The sequence below is a fragment of the Camellia sinensis genome, chromosome 7, assembly GCF_055761805.1.
Source record: "Camellia sinensis isolate YWXY chromosome 7, ASM5576180v1, whole genome shotgun sequence".
In the NCBI taxonomy this organism is placed as follows: domain Eukaryota; kingdom Viridiplantae; phylum Streptophyta; class Magnoliopsida; order Ericales; family Theaceae; genus Camellia; species Camellia sinensis.
Window position 1 is genome coordinate 132,512,971 of NC_138967.1, and position 18,451 is coordinate 132,531,421.

The following is an 18,451-nucleotide window of genomic DNA, read 5'->3' on the forward strand; positions in this document are numbered from 1 at the left end:
ATGGTCTGACACGACCATACAGTGTCTCCTATCCTCTTTTATTTTTATGTATTTTCTTGTTTTGTTCCTCTCTTCAAACTCAAGTTGGTTAGTTTCTATCCTCCTTGAATTTGCGGGGGGCTGTTAGAATTTACCATCACCTACCACCACTACCACCTCACCTACTCCACTAAACCTAACCCATTACACCACTACCACCATCCACTACACCTACATCTATATAAGGAACCATTTGTAATAGACAGAAAATAACAATATTCATCAATCAATAATACATATATGATTAACTTACTTTTGTCGTATTATTTTCATTCATGGCTGATCATTGTGCCACTCCCAGAGATTCGAGAAAGTTTGTCAGTAGTGTAATGGCTGCAATTGCTGTTTATCAGATCTTCATAGTCAAAGACTCATCTAAGGTAAAGTTTCTTCTGTTTTGTTTAGCTTATCTCCTTCTTTTTCCTCTTTTTCTTCTGTTTTTCTGCATTTATGTTTTCTGGTTTCACTGCGATAGGTCACATTTTTCGCTATAGTCATTCAAGGCTTTGAATTTCAAAAGCCTTGAGCAACATCTACAGCTTTTAAAAGTACTAGCCACCGGAAATCGTTATTCATAGAATAATGTTTGAGAGCCACAATTTGTGTGGCTCAAATGGCTCAAAACTGTCAAAACGACATCGTTTTGGCATGTTTTGTGCTCAAAACGACGTCGTTTTGGCAGTTTTGAGCCATTTGAGCCACAAAAATTGTGGCCCTCTACCATTGCCCTTATTCATATGCATTTTCTATCCTAATTCGCCAAAACTTGTTAATTTTTCGCTGCAAAACTGAGTAACCTGGATGCTCATGTTGGCATTGTCCCTCTATGGTCCTATTTGGTGCAGATAATGGAGCTGTTCATAGTTTTTGTTTTTTATTTTGAAAAGTTGTAAGTAGAAACTGTATTAGAGTGTGGTGGTAGCTCTGTTTTTCCTGGTTTGGTTATTGTTTTGGCAAAGAATCTACCTTTTTTTTCTTTTCTTTTTTATCTTTTTTTTCTTTTTTCTGTAGACATTCTTTCTTACACTCATCACAACAGATCTTTTGAAAGAGATTCTTGTAGGGCGGGTGTATAGAAAAATTCATTGGCCAACTGCCGCTTCTTTTTTCAGATGAATAATGTTAATTACATCAATAATCTGTCATGTTTGATTCACAAGATTAATAGTGAAGTATTAATAGTGTTATTAAATTAGTGTGGTATTCACTATCCAATTGGATTAATATCCATTGGATTAATAATCTCACCCCTACCCCATTATTAATAATCCTACAAATTTGTTGGATTAATTATCTATTAGATTAATAATCCTAAACCAAAATGTTAAAACAAACATAAGATAATTGGGCCTACGGATTAATAATCTCAATCCCACGCTCTAATCCACCCAATCAAACATGTCCTTAAAGTATATGTGATGTTTTCAAATGGGTAAATTGCAAACATACTTCTGAAATTTGTTTAAAATACGAATTTTTTTCTTATAATTTTGAAAATTACATCTCACCCCTTGAAGTTTTTAATTCGCAATAAATGAACTCTTTTATTAATAAATTATCAAGTTAATTAATAATTTTTAATAATGTCTGAAACTTATTTTGATTAATAATTTAAATGATTTTATTATTGTATAAAAGAGTAGTTAAGAATTTTATTTTTTTAATTAATTATGTTAAATAAAAATTTTTGATAAAGGAATATGTGTAATTTTTCATCACATATGATAATGTATATTTTAAACAAATCTCAAAAAGTGTATATGTAATTTACCCTTGCAGATGTAAGGATGAAGCTCTTGAGAAACACTAACAATTAAAATTTTAAATTTTTGTATGAATCTGTAATTATTTTAAAAAATTACCACTTCTAATTTTACATATATATATAGGTGTTATACATTACTTATTTGTAGAGGTCCATATGATGGACTATTGTTTTCTACCACAAGATTTTAACAATTATTTTTTCATATATTACTAACAACTTAATTCACAAGTCACTTCTTACCAACAATATTTTTTTCATGTAGGTTGTTTGTTTTTATTTTAATGTAACTGTTTTATAATTATTTTAAAAGGATTCAGACGTCATACAGGATGAACTACTTGATAAATTAATATTTATATGATCAGTACAGCATGAACTAGCTGTTTTTTTGACTGGCTTCATAAATTCAATTAATATTTTGTTGCATCCTTTTAAATTCTAATCTTCCTTCTCACGGTAACTATCATGAGATGCCTCATAATAGAAACCAATCTCACAATACTAAAATAATCAACCATATAGATTCAAATTACAAATTATTACATTTTGATGTGTTTTGGAAAGATGGTTAAAACATCTTTAATTTTTTTGACTTTTTATGTGAAACCTGTGACTCGAAATGGGTTAAAAAGTGACTTTTGACTTTTTTATGATGCTCCCAAATGGTCCCTTGTTGTGGATATTAGAAGTGGAACATTTCCGCAATGTTTGGTTTAATTTTTAAATTAATATTTGGATCCAAAAAATCAAAAAATATGTTTGATTAACAAATTTTTTAAATTGTTTTCTCTGTTCTCTTCTCTTTTTTTTTTATTAATAAATCAATTCTCTCTCTCCTCTCTCTTTTCTCTTTCTCTCATATTTTATATATCAATCTATTAAATTTTCTTACACCTATATATTCAATTACAAAAAAAAAATTAAAAAAAAAAGAAGCTACAAATCATCCTAAAATTATTTTTAAAACTCATAACCAAATAAATTTTTAATCTTTAAAAAAAAATTTAACAACTTATTATTTAAAATACAATTCCAATTTCTTTTCAAAAATTAAACCATTGCAGGCTCTTTTCTTTTCTTTTCTTTGTAAACGACTCGGTCCAAACGGACTTTTTACTGCTCCATTTTTGAATAATTTTGCATAACTTTCAAACCTATTTATAGTTTGATTTACTTTCGCAAATTATAATTTGACAGATGAAAATCCAAAAGACTATTTAGCCCTCGTTTGAGAAGAAAAAATATCCGATTTTTTTGATTAAAATAGTCACAAAAAAATAAAATAGACAAAAAAGTCAATAAGACAACATGTCACATCCAAATCATAATTATTTTATTTTTACTCTCACAAAAGTTAAAAAAATTAAAAAGTTCATCCCAAATAAAAACTTTTTGGCCTCAGGTCAAAAAACTAAAAAGTCAACCCAACATCCCAAACGAAACCTTTTGAATTTTCAAATCTATATTTAAATTCAATCGTTTGAAGAATAATACTTGAGGGCTCGAAATTTCAAGGCTCGATTGCCCCGAAATTCAAAATGACGTCGTTTTGAATATATATATATATTTTTTTCTCCTCTCTTTCTTCTCGCTGAAACAGAGAAGAGGGAAGAGAGAAGAAAAAGAGAAGAGGGAGCAAGAGAGGCGATGGGTTGGAGGGAGAAAGATGGAGACGATGGGTGATGACAGAGACGATGGGCTGGAGAGACGATGGGCTGTATAGATCTATGTATACACAGAACTCTATTTCTTCCTCCTCTCCTTCTTGCTCTGTTTTTTTCTTCTTTCTTTCTCTGCTCTTCTCCTTCTTTCTCTGTTTTTTATTTTGATTTTAGATTTTGATTTGTGTATATTTGGAATATCTGTATAGATTTGTTTTTTTTTTTAATTTTGATTTTGATTCTGATTCTGATTTTGTTTTTGATTTTGGGATTGATTTTGGATCTTGGTTTTGGATTGTGGAATTTTGTTTGAGAGAAAGATAGAGGAAACAGCGTAGGAAGGAAAAGAAAAAAAATAATAATAAAATCGGGCCATTCAAGCCCAAGTATTTTGGGCTACGTAGCACAACTGTTTTCTAAAAGGGAGGCCCTCGTTTCCTTTAATATTTTTCATTTTTATTGATTATTTTGGCCTTAACCCTTTTCTAAAATGGAGGCCCTCATTAAGTACGGCAACGGAGCGGGGCAGGACGGGGCGGGACGGGCCGAGGATGACCCTCTCCATCCCTAATCCCCGACAGTAACAAAATCCCAGGCCCCGGCCCCGGCCCCGCCCCCGCCCCTGATCCCCGGTAGGGAACCCTTCACCTCCCTCGTTCCCGTCTCCTAACAGGGATCGGGTTTCCCCGACCCCGAGAAATTCCCAACAAATTTGTTCAATGCACATACAAACACAAGAACAAAAAAAAAAAAAATTAATTTATATGTATACAGATCTGTTCAACACGCACACGCACACATACACACACATAACAGATAAAATATTGTTCATCAACAACAACAGACAAACAACAGATATAATATAGATAACAATTTGGAGAAAAAAAAATGTGTTCATCAATCAACAATAGATATATATATATAGAGAGAGAGAGATTGGGGGCTTCACGATCTGTCCGTTGATCAAGACATCGATCAGTGGTTTCACGGTTCTGGTCATGGTCGTGCTTCAGATCGGTGGTGGTGGTGGATCTGGATGATGTTGATGATGATAAGAAATGAGAGAGATCTAAGTGAGTGAGGCAGAGAGAGATGAGAGAAGTGGTGGTGAGACTTAAAGAGATCTAAGTCAGTGAATGAGGGAGAGTGAGATGAGAGATGTGAGTGAGAAAGAGAGAACTGAGATACGTGAGACTAAGAGAGAGAGAAGCGTTTGGTTTATATATATATAAAGGGGTAAAATAGTAATTTTGCTTCGGGGATGGACGGGGACGGGGCTGGGCCTGGCCGGGTACGGGGCTGGGACACTTATCCCTGTCCCCAGCTTGAAACTGATCAGAGATTGATTTTTTAATACCATCCCCATCCTGTTGGGGATATTTTTCAAAAAAAAAACCGCTTAAATCGGGGTCGGATTCAAATTGTCATCCCTAACCCTCATATCACATGTTAGGTTGGGAGGCTAAAAAGTTTAAATAATTTTTAAAAAGTAAAATATGTTAAAAAATCAATATCATAAAACGTCACATTCAAAATAAAATCATTTCATTTTTTCTCTCATAAAATAAAATAAATAAATAAAACTTAATCCAAACGAAATTTTTTAACTCAAACTAAGCCTCGCTTGGCAAGTGGTGATTTCAGCAAAAAAAAGTCAAAAAATACTAAAAAATCAAAAAGTCAATAACTTATACTAAAAAGTTAAAGATTTCTTTTTTTTTCTATTTTTTGTATACATTTTTATAAAAAATTAAAAAATTATCCCAAATATGTTATTTTCTAACATTATATTTTAATTAAAAAATTAAAAGATTACTAAAAAATATATTGCCAAACGAAATCTAAAACAACTAAAAAAAAATCAAAAAAAACTAATCCATACCCTAAACAAAGCCCTAGTATAGATTCGTAATCTCTCTGCTGGCTGCAATTGCAAATGAAAGTTGTCTCTGTCGTCTGTCGCGGCTCCCCTCCCAAATAAAAGTAATGAATAATGCTTGGGACCCCCTTTTGGGGGTCACCCCCTCACTCCCATTTGTTACGTGGCAGGGGGTGATTGGTGGAGTAGGAAAAAAAAGAAAAAAAAAAAAGAAAAGATAACCAATGAGAGAGAGAAGGGGTCAAAGGGGGTGGGGAGAAAAGGAATTTGGATCCTCGGTCGCCCTTTTGGGCAGCCGTTCCCAGCAGCCCCCAAAACGACGTCGTTTTGGGGGCTTTTTCGTTTTTTTTTTTTTTTGTCGCAGAACCAGAGCACAGAGGGGAGGGGAGGGGAGGGGAGAGCACAGAGCAGAGGGGAGGGGAGCTCGCCATCGCAGGTCCGGATTCGCCGTCGCAGGTCGTGGAGCTCGCCGTCGCAGGTCGTGGAGCTCGCCAGCCGTCCGATCGTCGCCCGATCTGCCGTCGCCTCCGCCTCCGCCTCCTCCTCCTCCTCCCCCGGTGATTATGGCCCCCTCCAGTCCGGTGCTCCCTCTTCTTCTCCCTTCCTCTCTCTCTCCTTCCCCTCCCCTCCCCCTCTCTCTCTCCCTCCCCTCCCTCTGGTTCGGCTTTGCAACGAGGAAGAAGAAGAGAAAAAAAAAAAAAAAATCAAAATAACCCCCAAAACGACGTCGTTTTGGGGGGCTGGTGGCTCGGCCGCCGGAAAGGGCGGACGAGGATCCGGACTCGGGAGAAAAGGGGGATGAATCATTACTCTAAAAGTAATATAGATCTGCTAACGCCCACACACATCTTGATGATGAGAGAGAGTGTCTTTGACTAATTGACATGACTCGTTTGCCATTATTTTTATGGATAAATCTGAGAGAATAATGCGAAATTATTCATTGTTATGGAAATATTACGGGTTCGTTTGGTTTGTTTTTGTGAAAAATTTTTGAGAAATTTTCTCTACAAATAAATTTTTAAAAGTAATCAAATCAAATAAATTTTTCTAAAAAAATTTCTCAAAACTTGTAAACCAAACAAGTTTTCCAAACAAATCTCTCTCTCACACACATCAAATCAATCACTTTTTTCAAAACTCTCTCTCAAAATAATTTTCCAAAACATCTTTTGAAAAAAACCAAACCAAACAACTTTTCGTACTTTTTATCTCTAAGCCTCCGTTTGGCAAGTTGGGTTGGGGACTTTTTTGGCTATTTTAGCCACAAAAGACAAAATAGGCTATTTTAGCCACAAAAAATAAAACATCACATCCAACCCATAATCATTACAATCCTCTCTCACAAAAAAAGTCAAAAAAGCCAAAAAGCCAAAAAGCCCTTCCCAAACCAAGCTTTTTAGCCCAGGCTAAAATAGCCAAAAAAGTCAAAAAGCCAAAAAGCCAACCCACTTCCCAAACGGAGGCTAAAACATATCTCTCAAACACAAACCAAACATACCCTACGTATCTGCATTCTTTAATTAATTATTATTTAATATATTTTTTAATCGTTTAATATAATATCTTATTTATTTATATTTTTTACTAATCATAATATTATAAAATAATACGTGTCTATATTCTGAAATTACTAAATAATTATTTTAGAATAATTATATCAAATTTTCTCCTCATATAGTTAAAATTATCAAAACTAATTAATAAAAATGATATAAAGTCATAAAACAAATAAGATACTATATATATATCATTGTAAAAAAAATACTAGTTTACTTGGTTAGAGTTTTTTTAAAAAAAATTCAAAAAATTTTACTTTTTTATTTTTCGCATTTTTTATTTTTACGAAATTTTTTTAATATTTTAAGTAATTTTTTTAATTTTTAGACATACCTAACATAAATATATTTAAAAAGTAAAAAAAAATGTGAAAAAAACCTTTTAAAAATTCACTAAATACCAAAAATATAAGAAAAATATAAGAATTCAGTACATTTTTTTATATTTTTATGTATTTATTAATTTTTTAAAATATTTTTTCATAAATTTTTTACTTTTTAAATACATCTAAGTAAGGTGCATCTAAAAAAGTAAAAAAAAATGTTTAAAATTTTAAAAATATTCACTAAAAACAAAAAAAAAATGAAAACCAAAAAACTCAATTTTTAAAAAATTTAATCCAAAAAATTCAAACCAAACACATTTTTCAATTTATATGATAAGTGAAATACTAATAAAATGAGGTTTATTATATTTTCTCTGAGGAGGCTCCTCTCCAGTTAAATAATTCAACTAGACGACACTATCGGTCGTTCGTGGGCTCATCATGGACTAGCCTCAATAATTTAAACCGTTCATCTTAAAGGTTAAAATAGTCTCAAATTGAAAAAAATCAAAAAAAAAAAAAAACATATGCAAACAAAACTTATCTGCAACAGGTACATTGCTAGGTCACGTGGGTTGTGGCAGGGCTGCCAGGCACACTACCAGATACGCGATTAGACAATTTTGTTCTTGAAATTTTTTGAAAACTACACCAATTATTCAACTATTAGGAGTAATTTTGTCATTTTCTTTCCCACAACATTTCAAACATATTTTTTAATATAATAATCTAACAAAAAATCTAATCCATATTCTCAAATACAAAAACTAAAATAATTAAGTAGTCAAATAATCAAAAAAATCTAAAACATAGCCACTTCCAAATAGGAATGGCAACGGGGCGGGGCGGGGCGGGGCCGGGGACTACTCCCCCGTCCCCGATCCCCGACGGGGACCCATAGCCCTGTTGGACAATCTTCACTGTATTTAAAAAGATTTAATTCTGTTGTGTACAAAACAACAACAAGAATAAAAGAAATAGAGAAAAGGAGAGAATATGTTTGATTACAAAAATCAAACTCGAAATAAAAATAAATAAATAAATAACAGATTTTATTTTGTTACAAAAACAAAATTAAAATCTGAATAAATAAACAAATAAAAACAACACTGAAAGTAATTAAATAACTTACTTGATTTAATTTTTTCGAATTATTTTTCTGATCAAGTCCAGTGTTTAACACTGTGTCCTTAAGACAGATTCGTCCTCTCCACGGTGCTTTCAGAATTCGGACGTCTATCTCCCAGGATGAAATGATCTTCCACAAACAATACCAGCACTACTAATTGTTTGCCTTACGAACACACTAAGTGTTTACACTCTTTCTTTTGAAAATAAAATGCAGCAAGATGAAGAATAGAATTAACAGAGGTGAAATACGAAATTTCTGAATGCAAAATATCAAATGAGGGTGGTCCTATTTATAGATGTGAAGGTGGCTCTTGGATTTGAAATAAACAGGTATGTAGCTCTTGGTTTTGAATTGAACAGGTATCATACCTGTTGGGTTTTGAATTCAAACAGATTTGAATTAATTCAAACAGATAGTAAAACGGGAAGGGCCCTGTTTGGGTGTGCATTAATTCCAAAACAGTTTATTTCTGTTTGAAACTGGGAAGGGCCCTGTTTGGATGAACAAAAAATCCAAACTAATTTAATTTGAATTCTGGATTTTATTTTAATAAAAAATAAAATTAAATTCAAATGTTTTTGGCCCAAAAAGATTAGAAGCCCAACCCAACCACGCACCCGCGCCCAGGCCCAGCCCAGTCCGCCCGACCGGACGGACGGCGGCGCGCGCGCGCGTGTGTGGTGATTTTTGGGTCCAATGGGTCTAGCCCATTTTGCCCATAACCTCTCCCTCTAAAACACTTGGGTACCCCTTGGGGCACACCCCAAGTATCTCACCCTAAGCCTTATAAACCCTTTCAAAACTTCCCACCAAATCAATGTGGGACAAGCCAATTTACAACCTTAAGGAATTTCCACCAAAACTCCATTTCCATGGAGCACACTTTGGCTTCAATTTCCCATTCACTCGGTAATGGTTTTGAGCAACCAAATATACCACGTGAATCACAACGCGGCATAGAACGCGTTACCACTTTGACCCGAGTAAACCGACACTCGGGGCCCACCTAAAAAATAGACCAAACTTGAGGAAAAATTAACCATTTCCAACAAGCCCGGCCCCATCCCCGCCCCCGATCGGGGATCGGGGATCCCCGACCCCGAAAATCCCCGGTGGCGTTTTTTTTTTTTTTTTAATATAAAAATCTGTAAATAGAGATTGGGACGTTTTTTATGGTGGTTGCCCCTCTCTGCAACACAAAAGATGATCAGATCAAGGATCATCTGAGCCGATGATTTCACCTCCCAAATCAACAGCCCTCTCCCTCTCTCTCTCTCTCACACACACACACACATTCACTCTTTTTCTCTATGTGTTTGTGTTTGCGAGTCGAAGATTGGATCTTCTCCATCTTCTTCTCGCAGGAAATTCTATTTACACCCAAACTACTTCCCCGAAAGAAATGAAAATAAAAATAAAAAAAATGTTTAGACAGTCCTTACGATAGGGTTAGGGGCTGTTGATTGCAGCACAAAATATTTACAGATCTAAACTCAAATATACAAAATATTTACACATCTATACACTCAGATCTAAATACTAAACACTCAGATATATATATATACATATATGTAAACCCTAGAAAGAGAGAGAGAGAGAGAGAGAGAGAGATACTGAAACAGAGAGAGCCGGAGGAGCGGCGGTAAGGGACGATCGGAGGATCGCCGGTGAGGAGGGAGGCTCGGCGGTGACAGATGAAAGAGAGAGGGAGAGACCAGTGGCGAGCGAGAGGGAGAGACCAGTGGTGAGCGAGAGAGAGAGAGAAGAGCGCCGTGGGTGAGTGAGAGGCTCGGTGGTGATGGAGGATCGCCGGTGAGGAGGGAGAGACCAGTGGCGAGCTGCGAGAGAGGGAGAGGAGCGCCGTGTGTGAGAGGGAGTTTGGTGTTTGAAAGTGAACCCTAATCAAATACAAGCATATATGATATATATATATATATATATGCAAGGACAAAAAGGTAATTTCATCTCGGGGAATAAGCGGGGCGGGGCCGGGGAGCGGGGCCGAGGCCGGGCCGGGTCCGGGTATGAAACATCTATCCCCGTCCCCGGCCCGGATATCATCGGGGATGAAATTTTGAATACCGTCCTCGGCCCGTATGGGATATTTTTCGGTGAATAACCATTAAATTCGGGGACGGGGGGTCGAGTCACCGTCGGGCCAGTTTCAGATTGCCATCTCTACTTCCAAATGAGACTATTATAAGATGACCTGTTCGGATAATCGAGGTAAGTCCCGTGATGGACTGACAATGTCATCTAGTTTAATTATTCAAGTGCAGAGGAGCCTCCTCCTTTCTCTAAAGCCCATGTGAAGTTAGTATAAAGCTCATGTGAAGGTAGTATAATGTATCTTATTTTTATTATTTCTGTTTAAGACAAATTATATTAATTTTTATTTAAATTTGAAAAAAATATACTCAAAACTATAAGTTCAATATAACTACACTACCCTTTAGTGTTTTAATTCACATAAAACTTTATTTGTTATTCATTAATCATATAGATTCAAAAATAATGTCATTATCTTTTGTATAGTCAAGCATATATTTTATTTTTTATCATTCTTTGTTTTTTCTATTACTAGCAAATGAACCATGTCTAAAGGCACTTCCAACTTAAATTTAGATCTTTTGACCTAAATTTAGTTTACTGAATATATTTTGAAACTTTTATTAAATATAATGGTTTTTTTTATTATCAAATTTAGGTCTTTTGATCTAAATTTAGTTTTTATTTCAAATCAAACTAATCTAACTAATATATTTTGATGAAATCGCAGTGAAACCAATGAATCAATCAAATCGAAAATAGTTCAGCCTAATCGATTAGGTCAAAAAATCGACCAACTTACACAAAATATAATAAATTAATTAAAATTTTTAATTTTATTTTAAAATTTAAATTATCTTGAATTGAAGCATGTACAATATTACAATATTAAAGAAAGAATAAAGCTCATTTTATATAAATGAAATAACTCACTTTTTTCTTTTTTTTCTGATGTTGGATTGTGTAAAATAAAAATTAACAATTATTTGAATGAAAAGTTTATTTTGAATTAAACAACCTCAGCTATTTAATTTTTAATTAATTCAATTCATTCCATTCCAACCAAACAATTGAATCAAATGTCCTAATTTTCTTCTAGACATTTTTTAAAACCATCATGATTATTATGTAAATACCTATAAAATAAGAAAATTTAATATCTATCCATATCGATTTGCGTTATTTATAACTAATCTTTCTTTGTTTGGAAACAAATTTTATCATGCAATTATTCTTTTTCATCGTTTGTAATCAAGAATTATAAAACTCCTATTTTTTCTATTGATGTTATCCAAACACATGGAGTGTGAGAGCGGAGATTTGCGTCGTTAGTACGGCCGAGCTAAGATAGGGCGGGTCGTGACAGACCTCACGGCGCCATGCTATGTCCTCTATCGAGAGGGCCGGTGGGTCTGTTTTGCTCGGTCGAAAAGATCGGCTGACCGGGCGTGAACTAAGCCTGGCCGAGCTGCGACTAGAAAACCTTCGGCAGGGCACACAGCCAAGTGGCGAGGCCGGGCTACGGGTAGCTCGGGCTAAACTATAGACAAGTGAGGGATGGCACGTCTCTGACCGGTTAGCCGAGATGGGCAGATTCCAGATAACCTCGGATGAAGGTAGGACGAACAGAGGCCGGCATGCCTCGCGACCGGTATGCCACGATAAACCGGTCAATACCAGCCCAGCCTAGCCCATAAGCATCACCCCTCTGCCCTTTTGCCAAGGGGCAGTCCGGTGGGGAATAGCGCGGTTGAGTGCCTGTAGTGATGGCTCTTCGCGGGAGATAGGCCGGTCGTGGTACTGCGGTCGAGTGTGCCACCTGGACCAATGGCACGAGGGAGAGGACATCTGCTCCACACATGCCTCAATACCGTTAGACAGTTCTGCGTGTACTGGTGAGAGGACTAAGCCTGTACACGCGTAAGGTGGTGAGAGGCAAGCACTGCCACCTGTTTTGGGAAGGACAGCAGAGGTAGTGCGCGCATAATCTTGAGGCTGCATAGCCAGCCTTGAAATAGGGAGGAGGACGAACGTTAGAGGTATGCAACTTCTCCCCCAAAAGAAAATACTCTCTCTCTATCTGTTTTCTCCTTCCTCAAGTGGATTGACTTGATCGTCGGAGGGTCTATCCGGCACACCACCGCTGGGCAGCTCACCGTTTCTGTGTTACCAGGTAGACGCCGTCAAGAGAAGCTTGGAGTACAAGGAGTACGAAAAACAGAGGATATTTCGCCCCTGTACAGAGTGTGTAGTAAATTCACCATCCTCTAACTTCTAGCCATCATATGTCGTTGTTAGCTAGGTGTATGTTTGAATTTTATATTGATTTTATTTTATTATTACTATTTTCTTTTTGTTAGCATTGGTATGATTCAATAGAAATTTACTTTCACGTAAATAGCTTAAAATTTTATTTTATTCAGAGTGCAGGAATCAATCGCTAATATTTTGATAAAGTAGTTACAAATCGCAATTAAATTAACGATTTAGTCAAATCAAAACCGATTAAACCTATCTGCGAGGTTAGAAGGCTAATCAACTCACAAAAAAATTAATTAATTGAAACTTTAAAAATTTAAATTTTATTTAATTAAAATATGAACAATACTGTAATATTAAATGAAAGTATAAGGTTTACTTTATATAAGTAAAACAACCCACTCAATCATTATTTTTCCGATGTGGGGTTGTTTAAACTAAAGCTAATAATTGTTTAGGTCAGAAGTGTGAGACCCCTAAGTTTTGTAAACCTTATTAGGCCCCTAAATTTTGAATTATTATAATAAAGCTCTTAGTTCGTCGATTATTCGCAAATTAAATCTTAGAACTAAAAACGCATCACCGACGAACCCATACAAACCCTAAACGACCCTAGAAGCTTAGAAATTATTTCTAACACTCTAATATTAATTATTTAACTCCCAATATTTTAGATTAATAACTCTAAACCTTAACTTCCGATTTTCACAGTTTTCGTTCGGTTATTTACCTTTAAATTCAAAGCAAGATAATACAAACTGAATTATTTTTCCTAATACTAATTTATTAACTCTACACTTGAAATAGATACTTTAGTTGAGCCCACGCCCTCACATTTTTATTAAATCACAAATTGATCCAAACATGTACTATTATATATTTATATATACACTTGTACTCTAAAATCTTTTTTTAACATTATATTTTACAATTTTCAAGATTTGTACAAATATATATATATATATATATATATATATATAAAATAAGTCCCTCAAATCACCATTTATGGCCAGCCACACCTACATAGATATGATGAATGTATCTTTTGAGACAATTTTGCATGATTTAAGGAATAAAATCTTTGACTTTGAACAAACTTTTATATATATATATATATATATATATATGTATATATGCAACTAGGTTGGTTTGATTAGGAGGAAAATCGTATTTAGGAACCTAATTAAGACCTTTAATCCTCCACTATTCCATTGAATTCAAACTAAATTCAAACTATCCAATACAATTCCAACCAAGGGGCATTTAGGACTTTTTGCACCAAATTCATTATATAAACAACCCCTTCCTTAGCATTTTACATACAAGAACAACACTTATACACACTATATTCAACTGAGAGAAAAGAAAGGAAGGAGGGTGAGCTTGGTAAAAGAGAGGAGAGGAAGAAAAAGTTTGCTAGCAATTCCACAACCCTCAAGTAAGTCACAACACAACTCTCTCTTTCATTTTTCTTTTTCAAATACATGTTATTAGAAGTTTAAAATGGTATTTTCACATGTGTTCTAATGGTATTCTTGTGTTAAAAATGAAAGGATTTGAGCCTTGATTCTACCATTCTTCTATTTCTCTTAATCGGTATAAGACTACATTTTTCCATATCAATCTCTCAAAATTTCAAAGACACACCTTCACATTAAATTTCTGAGTTTAATACATATTATTTAGCATGTTTTCATCACAAAAGAAGTGGAAAACTTCCCCTAGCTGACCTCTTTTCTCACCAACTTTCTATTTTCAAAAACTGTGTTAGAAAAATCTGTTTTACAACTACCTTGAAATTTTTTTATAAAAATGTATAAAAATCTTATGGACCTCCAATTTATGTCAAAATCTTTCTTAAAGAGTTAGCTTTCAAGGAAAATTATTTTCATTGAAAACGAGTGAGCGGTTTGTGAGAAAATCTGATTTTGGTAACGATCAACGAATCTGGACAAAGCTGGAGTATTTCTGAAATAACTAAAAATCTGGAAAAGATATTCCATTTCTGAAAAATGTTATGAGAACTAGATAAAATTCCCTACGAACCATAAGAAGGCCAGGCTTTGGAAAAATCTAAAATAGCCCTTTTGAGTATAATCTTTAGGTAATACTGAATTTGAAAATTCTATTTTCATTGGTGTTTTATGCTCTTTTGTTCATGAATATGCTTATTAATTTATGATTATATCTCGGTATGATATTAAACATGTCATAGGTTTATGTATTTTATTTTAATCCTTCGATGGTGCTCACACTTATGCAAATTTGGAAATTATATTCTTGTGTGAAATTATTCCCTTAATTACTTGAATATGCCTAGAGCTACTTGTGCCTATCTTTATATGTGAATCTCATGTGTTGTAACCTTATTTCCTTCTATTTGTACTATTTAGTTGTTCATACTTGTGCAATAAATGTTGTTTCAAGAGCATATCCTAACTTTGACTTAAATTATCTAACTCAAATGGGAAACTTAATGGGTGGTAATGGGTTGCGAATTTTTGGACAAGTTACTAAGATATTGATTGGTTGACGGGATGCGTTCTCTATTTGGAAGTTAAAGTCTTGCACAAGTGGTTTTCAGAACCCTTGAATAGAGTGGTTGTATTCGGACCCTAGGTATTTGGTATAATGAGAGATTTGGGCAAGACCCATTATTACTATCTCTTTTGAGGCCCTGCGGTTGGCGTTACGCGGTATATAACCGTTGCTAGGCATCTGAGGTAAGTTTTGCAAAAAGAGGGGGCATACCGAATAATCCGCGTTCGATTCTTGCAGTTGGGAGGACGAAATCTCTTTGGGGGATTTCTAGACCACTAACAACTAACCCTATAACCTGTGTTAATTACTTGAATGTCATGCTTCTTTCCCCTATTGTTGTAATTTGCTATTGTGTATTAGATTAGGAAAAATGGACGGGGTGTGTGTGTGTTTACTGGGCATTCAAAACTCATGATATTTCATACCAGGTATCAAAGAAATGTACAAAGCCAACGAAAAGTCAAAGACATTTGAAGACTTAAGTTTGACTTAGAGAAAGTTCAGAACCATTTCACTTATTAGTTTGACTGTGCTTTTATTTATTAATAATGAGACTCGTTTTGTAAATTTAAAATTTGAGACACTGCAATTATTATTTACCTTGTAATCCTATGCCTATCTTTACGTTGCTTATGAGACTTTGCGTCAATGCCTCTTAAGATCTGTCAAAAGAATAGTGTGTTACTTAAGAAAGCTGGACTTAGAAGGGAGGCTAACTTGATTCCTCCGGCGATCTGGGATCATACTTGGTTATTGGCCATAGAACTCATTAGTGTTGTTTCTTAGACTCCTAACCTCACATAAACTCTGTATTTAATTGTTAATATATTTTCTGATGTTCGCGATTTTTGGGGCGTCATAAGAAGTTTATTTCAAATCAAACAAATCTAACTGATATATTTTGATAAAACCGTTAAATCGCTTTCAAACCAGCGAATCAATCAAACAGAAAACGGTTTAATCTAAGCGGTTAGGTCAAAAGACCAACCAATTTACACAAAAATTAATTAATTAAAATTTTAAATTTTATTTTATTTTAAAATTTAAACTTTGTTAAATTGAAACATGCACAACATTATAGTATTAAATGAAAGCATATGATTCACTTTATATAAGTGAAATAATTCATTTTTTTCTTATTTCCCCGATGTGGCCATATGGGATTGTGTAAAATAAAAGTTAACAATTGTTTGGGAGAAAAATTTATTTCGAATTAAACAATCTCAGTCATTTAATTTTTAATTAAGTCAATTTACAATGTTCTAACTAATTGTATCTTCTACACATTTTTGAAAACCATCATATCTTATTATATAGATTCTTTTATTCACACATCATCTTTACTAGTTTTAATTCATTTTGTTTTGGTAACTGGAAATGGGTATAAAATATGGTGAATCTATAAAATTTATTATATTTTTTCAATTTTCGAAACTAACCAATATAATTTGTAATTGTATTTATTATTTTATTTAATAATGTGTGCATGTGAGATTTATTATACAAATAGTAATAAGGTGCACAATATCATACAAAAAATGCAAATTCTCAGAGCATAAGATCAACCAAGCATTATTTGCCGAGAGAACGAGCTGGAAGCTGACATAGGATCCATTTTAAGGACAAGTTATTTGTTACCTTAGGTGCACGGTCACATGGTGTGACAAAATGAGATCCAGTGTCACTGTTGTGGATGAATTATAGGGGTAATTGTCGTGTTTGTTGTACAACTTATTTTAGATATTATTTTAATGATTTGAACTATTTAAATTTTAAAAAATATCGAGAATAATATGCTTGTAAAAAATTAAGGGTGATGATTGAGACCCCCTCAAATCACCACCCCTACCACTTCCCACACACACGTGGCGGGTGGTGATTGGAGGAGAAAGAAAAAAAAAGAAAAAAAAAAGAAAAAGGGACCAATCATGGGAAGAGGGAGTCAAGGGAGTCAGTAAAAAATGAGGTCCAAGTCATTATTCTTTATATATATATATATATATATAAAGATATGATTTGATGAATAAGTTATTGATAACCGATTAATTTATTTTTTTATAGATATATTGTTCTTAACATTTTCTGAAATTTGAATGATTCAAATAATCAAAATAAGACTTAAAATGAGTCCTATAAGCCACACATCAAACACTGATATGCACACATCAAACACTGATATGCTTCACGCAGACAAAATTTGGAAAGATTGAATTTTAGTTAAAAAGTTACTTAAAAGTCATAAAAAAAGTCAAAATGTTCTTGTGTTTACACTTTTTTTTTATTATATAAAAAGTCAAAAAAGTAATACCCAAACACTGGGTGTGTTTGGTAACGTTTACGTTTTCAGTTTATATTTATAAAAATTTTATAAACTGATTTTTATTTATTTTTTGTTTATTTTTAGAAAAACATAAACTGCAAATGCGTTTGGTAATTGACAAAATGTTTAAAAAAAATTTAAAATATAAAAAGAGTGAGAAATAGCAAGTGGCGGCGGAAGACGGTGGTGGAAAGTGATGACGGTAGGTGGTGGGTAGCTGGTGGTGGCAGGTGGGTGGTGGTGGTGGATGAGTGGGTAGGTGGGTGACGATGGTAGGTGGTGGGTAGCAGCGAGTGGGTGGTGGTGGTGGTGGTGGTGGTGGTGGTGGTGGTGATGGTGGCGGGTGGCAGGTGGGTGGCGGATGGCGAGTGGTGGTAGCGGGTGGTGGTGGTGGTGGGTGAGTGACGGTGGTGGGTGGTAGTGAGTGGGTGGTTGTGGCGGGTGGTGGGTGGTGGTGGTAGGTGGGTGGCGGATGGTGGTGGGTGGTAGCGGATGGGTGGTGGGTGGGTGGGTGACGGTGGCGAGTGATGGGTGGTAGCAAGTGGGTGGTGGTGAGTGGTGGTGGCAGGTGGCGGGTGATGGTGGGTGGTGGCGAGTGGTGGTGGTGGTGGTGGGTGGGTGGGTGATGGTAGCGGGTGGTAGGTGGTAGCGAGTGGGTGGTGGTGGTAGTAGTGGTGGTTGGTGGCAGGTGGATGGCGGGTGGATGGCAGGTAGGTTGTGAGTGGTGGTGGCAAGTAGGTGGCGGGCGGTGGATGGTAGTGGCGGGTGGTGGGTGGTAGCGGGTAGATGACAGGTGGGTGGTGGGTGGTGGATGGTGGTGGCGAGTGGGTGGCAGGTGGGTGGTGGTACGTGGTGGTGGCAAGTGAGTGGTGAGTGGTGGTGGCAGGTGGTGGTGGGGGTGGGTGGTGGGTGGTGGTG

General features: G+C 35.2%; 1 long non-coding RNA gene across 1 annotated transcript; it reads left to right on the forward strand.

Moving 5' to 3' along the window:
• Positions 1-13,991: 13,991 nt before the first annotated feature.
• LOC145795319 (uncharacterized) lies at positions 13,992-15,823 on the forward strand. The gene is made up of 2 exons (XR_014336112.1): positions 13,992-14,110; positions 15,642-15,823. It is a non-coding gene; the product is annotated as an uncharacterized LOC145795319 (long non-coding RNA).
• The last annotated feature ends 2,628 nt before the right edge of the window (positions 15,824-18,451 follow it).